Raw genomic sequence first — 12567 nt, forward strand, 5'->3', positions numbered from 1 at the left:
GGCGCAGACGGGAACAGGAGAAGGAAAGTGGAGTCCACAAAAGGAAGTATGTGCGTGCGGTTACTTTTGATGTTTGCAGCAAATGTGGGCAACCCAAGACTAAGGAGTTTGGCCATAGCCGATTTGGTAATGCCACATTTTGCCTGCAAACTTCAAATGGCAAATCCTTAGAGGACTGGTTGGCAGAACAGCGCCAGCAAAATATAGGACAAACTCCAGCTCCAGAATAAAGTACAAATTGCTGTATATATTTTTGTAAATGTTACATGGGTACTCTCTCTTTCCCTCATTTTATTTAATTTTTGTGTGTTAATATGTAGCCTTTTAAAGTAGCACTTATATATTACATAGGCCCACTCTTATTTTGTCTAGTGTGTACTTATTTAATATTTGTGTGCATTTTATGTAAAAATATATTTATACTTCTTTAAAAAATAACCTTTTATACATTGCTTAAATACTATATTTTTTATATTACGTGCCCCCAATCTTAAACCGCAACTGGTGAAGGAGCATGAGTATTGGGTCTGAGCGAACGTGCGTGTATGTGTAAGCGCGCGCGTCTGGGCGAATGCAAGTGTGTGTGTTTGTGTGTGTGTGAACAAATGTGCGTGTGAGTGTCTGAGCGAATGAGTGTGCGTGTGTTTGTTACCCTTAGTCTTGTGTGGCCATATGACAGGCCGTCACATTAACTTTTTAGATCGCTTTAGTACAAATTGTGTAAAATAGAAATGCACAATATGTGACCTTTTTTAAAAGCAATAATACATTTATAGTCACCCGTTTTGACAGTTAATATGCCAGTGATTTGATGCTTCACAAAATTTGCAGACGCCTTTACCAATATCAAAATGCTTTTGTAAACAACCAGTTATTCTTTACCCAGCCGGCACACGACCGACCTTCAACGTTGAAATATGGTTGAAATAAGGTCAGATGTGTTTTGAACGTTGAAATAATGTTGATAGAACGTTTAATGTTGAACGGTTGAAAAACAGCCTGCATATGACAAGGCTTCAACGTTGAAATGTGGTTGAAAATACGTCAGTTGTTGCTTTAATGTTGAAACAATGTTGAATGATAAATGGTTGAAAAAAGTTACAGAAATCCTTGTACAAATCAACGTTGACATTTTTTTTTTATCATGATCTGTATGTTGAATTAACGTCATGGCTTCACCCAATATTCAACATGTTTGGTTACCATGGTATCGGAGGACTCGGCGCACGCGGCCACGCGCAGCGCTTCACTTCACTTAATGGGCTCTATGCACGGCGGCGCGTGACGCATTTCCGGTAAAATTTAAGACCCCGAGCCTACTTCCGCCGATCGTACAGTACAGTACTACAACAGGACCGCTACTGATAAAAACGAGTAATGTTTTGGACAGTTGTCTTAATGTTTTATGCCATTATAGCCCACTTATATATGTTTATGTCAGCTACATAAATATGACATCTAAACGTTTACAAGTGTCATTTCAAAGACGTAAGAACAGTACTTGTAGATACCACTGCTGTGTTCAGCAACGCACAGCGTCAAAAATTGAATTCTTACCTTAGTTTCCACTCGTTTCCAAAAGACAAAGTTGTGCAGAAGAGGTGGGTTGTTGATATTAAACGTGAGAATTTTACAGAAACAGAAAAAGACAAGAGTGTAGCTGATAATTTCAGTCTAGCAAACTGATCAAGGGTCGAGTGCCAACCGGATGCAGACATTTAAAGAAAGGAGCTTTTATGGCAAATAATAGTTTGTTTTCATTGCCTTTGAAGTAAAAAAAACTGAACATTAATATACATAAACATTTCTTAAGCTACTTTCTAAGTGCAATTTTTTAATTCAGAATAAAGACCTTTATTTTATTCACTGTACATATAAAATATAATTCACTATATATAATTTGAAATAAAAATTGTCAAAAAAATGTAACATTTTGAAAAAAATATTTTATTCAGATGAACAGAAACAATGACATTGAATCAGTTGTTTTCTTGAATCAGGTGCTTCTTCTGTAACTTGTGCATAGAGAGGTATTTGGGCTGATACGTATTAAATAAATAAATAAACACCCATCTGTTTCATGGAACTTAACACATAATTGATCCATTCCAAACAATTGTTCATGTGACAACACACATTACACATTTCAGAGTAATGGGCTGTCTGGAAAAGCAAAGCAACCAAATGTTTGCATATCCCACTCTCAGCCACACAAGAACAGGAGCTATTAACTAGCAGACGATGGCATGGATCTTCTGACGGATGTCCACTCCAGGATGAAGTAACACATAAAATTTTCTAGCTCTGAATCTCATAATGTTACCTAGAAAACAGAAACAAGAATATTAATAGGTTTTTAAAGAGTCATTAAAGGCAGTTCACTCAAAACTGAAAATTCTATTTCCTCATCCTTCACTTGTTCCAAACCTGTTTTGAGTTTCTTTCTGATGTTTAACACAAACAAAAATACTTTGAAGAAAGCAGGAAACTTGCAACCACTGATATACATAGTAGTTCTTTTTCCTACTATGGAAGTCGATGGTTACAGGTTTTCAGCTTTCTTCAAAATATCTTCTTTTGAAAGGCATCTGCAGCAATATCATCAGATTAAACTACACAGTAAATCATTAATTTAAATTATTTAAAAGTAGCTCCTTTTAGTCACACTTTAAAATAAGGTTTCATTAGTTAATGTATTTGCTCACTATTAAATAACTATTTAATATTTAGCATTGTTAAACTAATTTACTAATGAATAAAAATCCAAAGTCATGCTTGTTAACATTAGCTATTACATTGTGAGATAACAAGCACAATGAATAAGCATTTGTTCATTAACATAAAAAAACTAATAAATATTGCAATAGACAAATTGTTGATGTGAAATTAACTAATGACACCTTATTGTTTTGGGTCACCCTCCCATTTAATTACAATGTTATCGACTAAATAGAAAGCATGCTATCTACACTGTTACACTGCATCTGTCATCTCCACTGTTTCAGCAATAAATCTCAGCATTGACACAGTGCTATTTGTCTGTTGTGGATGGAACGGCATTGTATTACTTTATTCCTAATATATCTTGCTCAATAATCATGCTTACAAGCTAAGACAGCATCTGTGTTTCTGTAATTATCCGAACTGAACAGTGGTGGTCACTTTAGAACAGTAAAAATATGAATGGGACAGAACTTCACATGTATGCTGTCCTACTCTCAGCTGGTGAGGAGACTCCGATTTCTTCATAGATCTATCGGTAGTAATGAGCTCTCACTGAGATCTTATTCCTGCCCTGTTTTTACCTGACACTATGAGACAGAATTACGTACACATATGATTATTTTTACTTACGTGATAAAGCTGCCGATGGACGTATCGTAAGAGTATTAACACTAAAGTTAGCCTTCAGGCTAGCTGAACTTACCTTCATAATTGCACAGGTAGGAAGATGCATAAAACTTGAAACCTTTCTCAAGCTTTGCTCTGCGGTGTTGTAGAGCACATCCGGACAATCATTTGCACATCGTTGACCATAATTTACTCGCAAACAGTGAGTAAATATTGACGACTCTGCCATAATACTGTTTACCTCCGCTTAAAATCACCCAGACCGGAAGCTGGACCGCGGCCTTAGACAAAACGCGGAAGTAATGCGTGCATATAGCCCATTACGAACACCTGACCTGCAGTGCAGCAGAATTCAGAGGTAAGCGTGTTTTTAGATGCTTTAATGTTTTATTTACCCCCCGATTTTGTTTTACACACAGTGTATCTTAAATGTGACTTAGTGTAGTGTTTCGAATTTTGAAGCATTTAAAACTTTCCAGTTTGGTTTAGTTTGCGCTCCGGTGACGCAGCTAACCTCGAGGTAATGTCACATGTGTAACGTTAGTCTAAATGAGCGTTTTTATGGCAAATTCAAAGCGATAAACTCCAAACGCAGTTTAAAGTTACTGAGCAACGTTATAAAACAATATCATTTTTATACGCTGTATCATTAGTGTTATTATTACAAAGTGAACTGCTTTCGTTTCACTGTTGTTGTTGTTTTTGCTTTTAGACATGTAACGTACTCCAGAGACGCACTAACTTGCACAGCACTGAATGGAAAAGGCTTTGTCCATGTAAGTTTACTTTACCTTTAACTAAGCTAGCCTATCTGTTAAATCTTCTTGGTGCTTTGGTTGGTGATATTCTCTTTCTAATCTGTTTGTTTATTGATTGTTAGGCTATGTTGTGATATTATATTGTTATATTGATATTATTATTGTGAAATCATGTTGTGATGTTACTATGTGACAGTATTGGGGAACAAATATGTATTTAGTGAGAAATTAATGTTTAAATTACACTTTGAATAGTAGCAAATAAGAGGTGTAATGGGTTTTAACTTTCTGGGTTTTCTGGAAGGTCCAGTTGAGGGCATCAAGAACATGCAGATAGCCTAAACCTGTGTCAGCCTGGACAGACTGCAGTTCTGCTACTCCACGCCAAGGTTTTTGTATGGATGTCTGACTACTACTGTGTTCTCTAAAGGTATTACTGGAGCAAAACAACAGCACCCGTTACAGTGAAATTTGTATTTATAAAAATAGTGATACATGTGTAGCAGGTCCAGTACATGTGATGTCATTGAGAAGTTGTTTTTATTAAATGTCATTAAAACAAATAAATAAACATGCTATTTAAATAAATCTAAATATTAAAAACTTGAGGATTAAGATGAGAAATGAAATGCATCATCTGTCTTGCGAAAAGGGTCTACTTAAGAATTCTGGTGTTTCCCAACTGAAAGGGATAGTTCACTCAAGAATGAAAATTTACTCACATTTTACTCCCCAAATGGTTTAAAACCATTATGAGTTTATTTTGTTGAACACAAAAGAGGCTATTCTGAAAAAAAAACTAAAAACCTGTAAACATTGACCTCCATAGTAGAAAAAAAATACTATAGAATTCAATGGTTATAGATTTGCAGCTTTCTTCAAAATATCTTCTTTTGTGTTCAACGTGGTCAGTAAATGACGACAGAATACAAATTTTAAACTATCGCTTTAATTTTCTGTCCTACATGCAGAGTTTTGCAGAAGTGCTACTCCTTCTAGAGTTTTTCTCAACCATATGTCTAAAAAGCTTTAAACAGCTTTTACAGTACATGTAATGGTTTACAACAACTTGTAATTATTATATGTGTTGAATGTTTCATGGTTCTTTACTGCAGCCTTTGTTAAAAAAAAAAAAAAAAGAAATTTTTTCGAGAATCTGAAATTTGAATTCTGGAAATGCTGGCACCGGTGGTGGCGAAGGGCTTCCTGACGATATCACACCTAATTCTTCACTTCTCTTAGTTAGGAATATTCAGATGGATGAGTCAAAATTATTGAGTGTGGCGATTATTATAAGACAAATTTGGATTCAATAAAAAATAAATATTTGAATTTCACTTTGTATAATAGCAGATACCAACTTAGTTGTAACCTCGTATTTCATTTATTGCAGGTTTTCTGGAAGCTCCATTTGAGGGCATCAAGGACATACTGATGGCCTAAACCAGTGTCAGCCTAGACAGACAGACATCTATTGCAGTTCTGCTACACAAGACCAAACTCTCTGCTTTTGTATGGATGTCTGACTAGTACGGTGTTCTCTAAAGGTATAACTGGAGCAAAACAACAGCATCCGTTACAGTGAAATTTGTGTTCATAAAAGATAGTGATATATGTGTAACAGGTCCAGTACATTTGTCATAAAGGTTAAATCACAGTAAGTACTGTAAAAATAACTTGTTTGCCTTTGCCACAACAGGTCATGGTGTGTGCATACTGCTCGTAGTAAACACACACGCTGATCTGATGCGGGAGAGATATATGCAAACATATTTGTATTTACTGTTTTGTTTTGCCTCACTAAAGTGTTGTTGGAGCTTGGTATGTTCACAGTTGAAATCACTGAAGTCACATGGAACGTTTTGACAATGTGTTTTGTGCCTTATCTTGACGATGACCATCTTGGGACCATTGCTGTCTGTAGAGGATGAGGAGCATTTAATCTAAAATATTTTAGTTTGTGTTCTGAAGATTAACAGGTCTCTGGGATGACACAAGTAATTAATAACAGAACCTATATGAACACTTAATGTGACATGTAATAGTGAAATAGTGGTCCTACATTCACAAATGTGAGCCATTATTATAAGACCACTGTGAACATGCAATTTTTATGATACTAATAATAATGGAATAACAAATTGCTTTTACTGTTGTGTTTGTGAGAGAGAATCAAACCATATATTCTACACATTTTCTTGATGATTTACTGAAATAATTGTCTACATGTTCCACTGTCACAGGTGCTAAGTTTTGCTGCAGTAATGCTAAACACAATAGATGTACTTTATGCAAAAAAAAAAAAAAAACTACTAAATATTTAGCATGCAGACCTGCAAAGTGAAGGAGTAATGTCAGGTTTAGATTATAGCATGAGTTTTCACTATTGTGAAAGTGAAGCCATTCATTCACAATGAATTGGAATAGCAAACCTCGTTATTGATTTTGTAGGAAACTCACCTGGTGTTTGAGAAATAAATATGTATTTAACTGCTAGACTGATATAGATGTTTTAGTGTTTTACACATGATTCTTTGTCCCCAGTGCCATCTTTTACCTCAAGTGTTTCTCTCAACTTATAAAACCTCAAACAGATGTAATGTATTTCACTTGTGATTCTTAGTTGTGAGTGATGTTTTTTATTTATTTTTTTTACTGCAGCCACTTTAAAAATGGGTATTTTGTAAACTTTGTAAACAGAATTGTATTTTGGAGACTGTGATGGTTGAAGCGTAGTTTAGTTACTTAGTTTCATTTAGTTAGTATCTGTCTTTCTGAAGATGGTAACACTTTACAAAAAGGTTGTATTAGTAAGTGTTAATGTATTTACTAACATGAACAGAACAATGAAGTATCTTTCATATAAAGAAAGTACAGTTCATGTCAGCTCAGTGCATTAATGTTAACAAGCATACATTTTGATTTTAATAGCATCGGGACATATTTCAATTAATTAAATGATTAATAAATGCTGTACAAGTATTTGTTCTTTGTTCATGTTAGTAAACATTAACTTTAATTCATGAAACCTAATTAAAAAGTGACTCTTTAATTGTATGCCTTTTTTTTTCTGTATTTGAGTGTACAGCATGTATAGTAACCTGCATGGTTTTAATGAACTATGTATGCTGTAAATGTTGCTGTATATTTAGAATAAATGAAATAATGAGGTGTGTATTAAATAAATTGATACACAGGCTAAGTTGTGTATTTTTGTCGTGTATTTTTATTAGTAACAATTTGTTTGCTATATTTATGGACTTTGCGTTGTATGTAATTTCTATTTAACTTGCGTTGAAATGTATGACGGTGAAACAACGTCACGGTATCAACGTTGATCCAATTTGCAAAATCGAAAGATAATTCAACCTTCATTCAACGTCTACAAAACGACCACAATTCACCCATGAAGAAGGTAAGAGTGAAACAACGTTGTGATTTCAACGGTGAATCACCGGTGGTGGTCCGACGGTGAAACAACGTCACTATATAAACGTTGATCCAATTTGCAAAATCGAAAGGTAATTCAACGTTGATCCAACCATTGACCTGACGTTGATTCAACGTTGAATCACCGTTGAAATGCCGGCTGGGTACATCGATTAAAAAATGGCTACTATAATAAAGAAAATATTTTCTAAATGTAGAACTAAATACAATGATATGCATTGAAATACATGATGAATACTCTTGACACATGACAGTTTAAAGCCTGCAGCTCATAACAAATGTGGAGAGTTATTGCGTGTAAGCCTACAGGGGTCCGTTCTTCGTACGTGGATTACTCAGTTAGCTGGATTTGGATATTGATGATTTGACACGATCCAGGATCGTTTCGTTCTTCAAAGGTGATCCGAGTTGTTGTCATAGCAACAGTTCTGCTAGGTCAAACCTGATCGGGAGCAGGTTCAAATCACATAAACAGGATTAGATCGGCTCAGTTCAAGCAAAGATAATACAGAAAGATAATACAGAAAGTATGTTCCAATTTCTGATATTTTCTTACAGTAGTAGTTATATACACTTGGGAAAATGGTACATATTTTTAAACTATATAGCCTATATAAAGTTATAGTTATTAATAAAATGAATAAAGTTATACATATTAATAAAACTTATGCAATCTGCACACTCGAAATGAAAGTACAAAGACGGCCACCTGGTGGTGCAAAGAGAAAACTTATTGATATGAACTTTTTAGATCGCTTTAGTACAAATTGTGTATAATAGAAATGCACAATATGTGACTTTTTTAAAAGCAATAAAACATTTAAGGAGTCAAACATGTTTTGACAGTTAATATGACAGCGATTTAATGCTTCTTTATTCACAGATTAAAAAAACGGCAACTAATAAAGAAAATCTTTTCTAAATGTAGAACTAAATACAATGATATTGAAATACATGATGAATACTCTTGATACATGACAGTTTAAAGCCTGCAGCTCATAACAAATGTGGAGAGTTATTGCGTGTCATATTTAACAAACCGTTTACTGCTAATTTGAAATAATTTTGCTCACATGGATAATTGAATATTAATCAGAAGATGTCATTACGCTGCTTTGCCGTCAGCCAATCGCTGCATTGCTGATCATGATTTCAAGGATCGATAGATATGTCCTCCACAACACATGCAGCGATCTCAGATCAGTTTATCCAGACATTCTAATCTGATTCACGAACTTGTTAGAAGAACCAAATTAGCGAGAGATCAGTTATCGATATGAAAAGATCCAGGATCTGTCAAATCATCTTAGATCATTAAGCGAGGTACGAAGAACGGACCCCTGAACATCAATTAATGTGAACTCTCTGATCAAGAGACAAACCAAACCAAGCTAATTTTTTGCTTAATAAAGTGCTAAAGTTATCCAACATCAAGATGAAGGACCACATTTGCTCATAAAATTGCAATACATCTAAAGCTATACTGTATTGTACTGTAGATCTGACTAGTAAAATTAATGCCAATATTCATTCAAAAAAAATTTTTTAGACCCTTTGTTCCAAACTGCTAAACAGGTTTATGATAGGAAAAATGGCCAAATTTGATCAATAAATCAACAAATCAATATTAAAAAATCTACTTATGCCAAAAAGTTTGCAGTAATGGCCAAAAGAGTAAAACTATGATATAAAAAAAGACAAAAACGTCTATAGGGTACAAGGATTAATTAAAAATGGTCCAAAAGAGAATTAATTCTGTCACCGTTAACTGACTTATCTCATTCTAAACATGTGGGAATTTCTTCAGTGAAACAGCTTGTCACAGCCAGGCCAGGTTCTTCCCACTCACAATCACCTCAAGCACCACGACCACAGTCACTTGCATACTAATGGGGTATATGCACACGGACTTTTAATTTCCAGTTAATTGTCATCCCATACAAAATCACTGCGTTTAAGATCTGATTTCTTAAAAAAACAGTGCTCATATAACTGCCAGGCTGAGATAAGATATAAAGTGCAGTGGTTCCTCTAGGACTTTTTTGGACCGTTGAGGCAGGCCTTTTTTACACAGATCTACCAACTACCTATGGCGTTATTTCAATGACAAATGTTGTGAGCGCAGTATTACAAGTCGAGATCGCATTTATGTAATATGAGCATGTGAATCTCCTTGCTTGCATGCCGATTTCCTCTGTTTGTGCACAAAACTTCTTGCACACCCTCAAATATATGCTGCTCAGATGCATTTTGAGGTGCGCTCTCAAATAAACACTGCAGAATTGTAATTTAGTGCGTTTATGTAACAAGTATGTCTCCAACGTTTATTAGATTTGCTAGGAATTTTTATGTATGTCATAATGTACACCTACAGTGCGGCATTAATGAGTCCTGAAGTAAAGTGAAACGACTATAAACTTATAATATGCTATAAAGTTATAATATGCAGAGCCCTAGACCTTAATCTTTAAAGTTTAAATTTATAATTTAATAGAAACTGTGTTCATCTTAACTGAAAGCTACATTGTGTTTGCTGGCCTCATGCATCACGCAGCTGTCAGTCTGTCAGCACGTAACCTTTACGTGTTAAACAAATAGCACACAGCACTACTACGGTTACAGAAAAGTTATAATTCACTTGCTTTTTAAAACATTTTGGTGCGATCATAATTTAAAAAAACACAACTGAAGGTTTTGAATGAGATGCTGTAAAGTTAATGTAGCAATGGCAGGATGAACGGAAGAATGAATGTAGCGGAAACCATGAAGTGTGTATCAGAATAAACAAGACGCACTGCATTAAATTATATATTTCCATGCCATGTCTTTAAAATATGGAAATTTAATAATTTAAGAATAATAATTTAATCATTTTATCTCCCTTATTTTGAATGAAGTTTTTGCGCTATAGTCTGCTGCTAATGATGATGCCCTGCCTCTTATGCTTTAACAACCAAATGGATGCTTAAGTCTATTTAACTGATTATATTTGAATTATATTACACCATCGATGCTGTAAAAGGAACCAAGTGAAATTGAAAAATAGTCACATAAAGCTTTCGGAAGTTTTTCATTGGCTGAAAAACACTAATTGTACATACACGTCTCATTAACACCACTTTTAGCAGCAACCTAGCTTTCCCATGTGGTCTCCCATCCTGGTACTGACCAGGCGCAGTCCTGCTTAGCTTTAGTGGATGATCATGAGAGAGCTAGCTGTCGAGATATTGGTTGTAATGTTTCATGATTGACAATTAAATATGGGAGTAGCTGTTATCATTTGGTTTTTATTATTATTATTGAGCAATTTATTTGCCAAACTATTCTAAAATTTAAACCAAACCAATGATAGAGGTAATAATCATGCTGTAGATGAATAAATAAATACTGATAATAAAATAATAACAATTTTACCTGGTAAAGAGAATAAGGAAAAAACGGAGGATGAATAAATACTGATAAATTAATAATAACAACAACAGTTGTGTGTGTAAATCAGTATTCAGTGATAAATACCCTAAGTAATAGTCTAAATGAATCTATTCCTTTTCAATTGAACTGTAGTAAAATTTATCTTATTAAAATACAGTTTTTCTACTTCAGAATTTAATATTTTATTCATTTTTATTAGCTTTTTTTGTAATTATTTAGCTAAATTTACTAGCACTTTCTAAATAGTTTGAGTGAATAATCAAAACAGATTGAGTGAATAATCAAGATTTAATTCATTTTCTTTCAGCTTAGTCTCTATTTCAGAGGCGGCCACAGCTCAATGAACCGCTAACTATTCCAGCATATGTTTTATGCAGCGGACGCTCATCCAGCTGCAACCCAGTATTGTGAAACACTCATACACTCTCATTCACACACATACACTACGACCAACTTATTGAATCCAATTGTAGCAGGGACTCAAACCAGAGACCTTCTTGCTGTGAGGCGACAGTGCTAACCACTGAGCCACCATGCCACCCTAATCTTCTAATTTCACATAAACTTGACTTAAAAAAAGAAACCAATCTGAAAGTTTGACAGTAGAAAATATGTGTTTATTCCACAGAATAACCTTTTGTTACTGATCTACTGAGTAGGTTTATTATTGTTCAAGTAAATGCTCTTCTGAGGATTAGCGTGTTGACAGGTTTGAGCTGTTTCCTTCCCTCATCCGCGTTCTACTTCTGTTTTACTTCTCAGTATTAACTTTCACAGCTGCAAATATTCAAAGAAGGAGACGTGTTCATTCATGAGCAGCAGAGCTGACTCCACTCTATATTACAGTTACTTTACTACTGTATTTTGTCTATACACTACTTGTTGCCTGTTAAAGTTTTAGGAAAAACAAATAATAACTTGAAAGTAAAACTTTAACCCAGATAATTCAGATGGAGCACTTATAAGAAGAAAAGAGGACGTGACTGAAGGTGATGGTGTTGTGTCATAGATCTCTCAGCATTTTACCCTCTTTATGAAGGAAATATTGTGCAAAGTAAATTCAAGGTTCAAGAGTCAAGGAGGACTCTTAAGCCGAGTTCAGACTTCATGGTTTTCCAACTAGTCGTGTCACAGTCACAGATGTTTTCACACTGCATGACTATCTGGGCTAGCGTTTCGTCGCTGCTTTGTTTACACTGCATTGCATGACTTTACTATAGGGAGAATCGCCGACAACTTCGTCCAAACTACGTCTCACAGCCAAAAACATGTAGTATATCTTTTGTTATTAACTACACAATGAGAAAGAAGCCTTTAATGGGGTAGAACGTGTACATGTTTGCTCACCTGGGTTTAAAGGGAATTAGCCATTTCTCCTCAACGTTGATAATAAACTAATTTCTTTCTGTATGAAACGTCAAACAGACACGGTTGGTCCTCAGTCCTGTCAAACCTCCACTAGTTTTTCCTCCATTTCGTGTGTCCAAATAAACCGAAAAAGAGCGCTTTTAACTTCTCCCCCAGCCTCCCGCTGGCCTGCAGCAGGTTTACACACACGCACACGCAAGTGAATGCC

At 34.9% G+C, this 12567-nt stretch overlaps 1 protein-coding gene and 2 long non-coding RNA genes across 3 annotated transcripts in view; 1 reads left to right on the forward strand and 2 right to left on the reverse strand.

Annotated features, from left to right (window-relative positions):
- The window catches only part of ccl39.6 (chemokine (C-C motif) ligand 39, duplicate 6), a 41945-nt gene extending 29378 nt beyond the window's left edge, over window positions 1-12567 (reverse strand). The window contains exon 1 of the mRNA XM_087311940.1: window positions 12339-12567. The gene's annotated coding sequence lies outside the window, so the exon portion shown is untranslated. The remainder of the gene's footprint in view (window positions 1-12338) is intronic.
- si:dkeyp-55h4.2 lies at window positions 1932-3639 on the reverse strand. The gene is made up of 2 exons (NR_201324.1): window positions 3428-3639; window positions 1932-2323 (listed from the first exon to the last, which is right to left on the reverse strand). It is a non-coding gene; the product is annotated as a si:dkeyp-55h4.2 (long non-coding RNA).
- LOC137489334 (uncharacterized) lies at window positions 3628-7311 on the forward strand. The gene is made up of 4 exons (XR_015526305.1): window positions 3628-3709; window positions 4064-4127; window positions 4414-4539; window positions 5503-7311. It is a non-coding gene; the product is annotated as an uncharacterized LOC137489334 (long non-coding RNA).

This window comes from Danio rerio, chromosome 25, assembly GCF_052040795.2.
Source record: "Danio rerio strain M-AB ecotype USA chromosome 25, GRCz13ab, whole genome shotgun sequence".
Taxonomy (NCBI): Eukaryota; Metazoa; Chordata; class Actinopteri; order Cypriniformes; family Danionidae; genus Danio; species Danio rerio.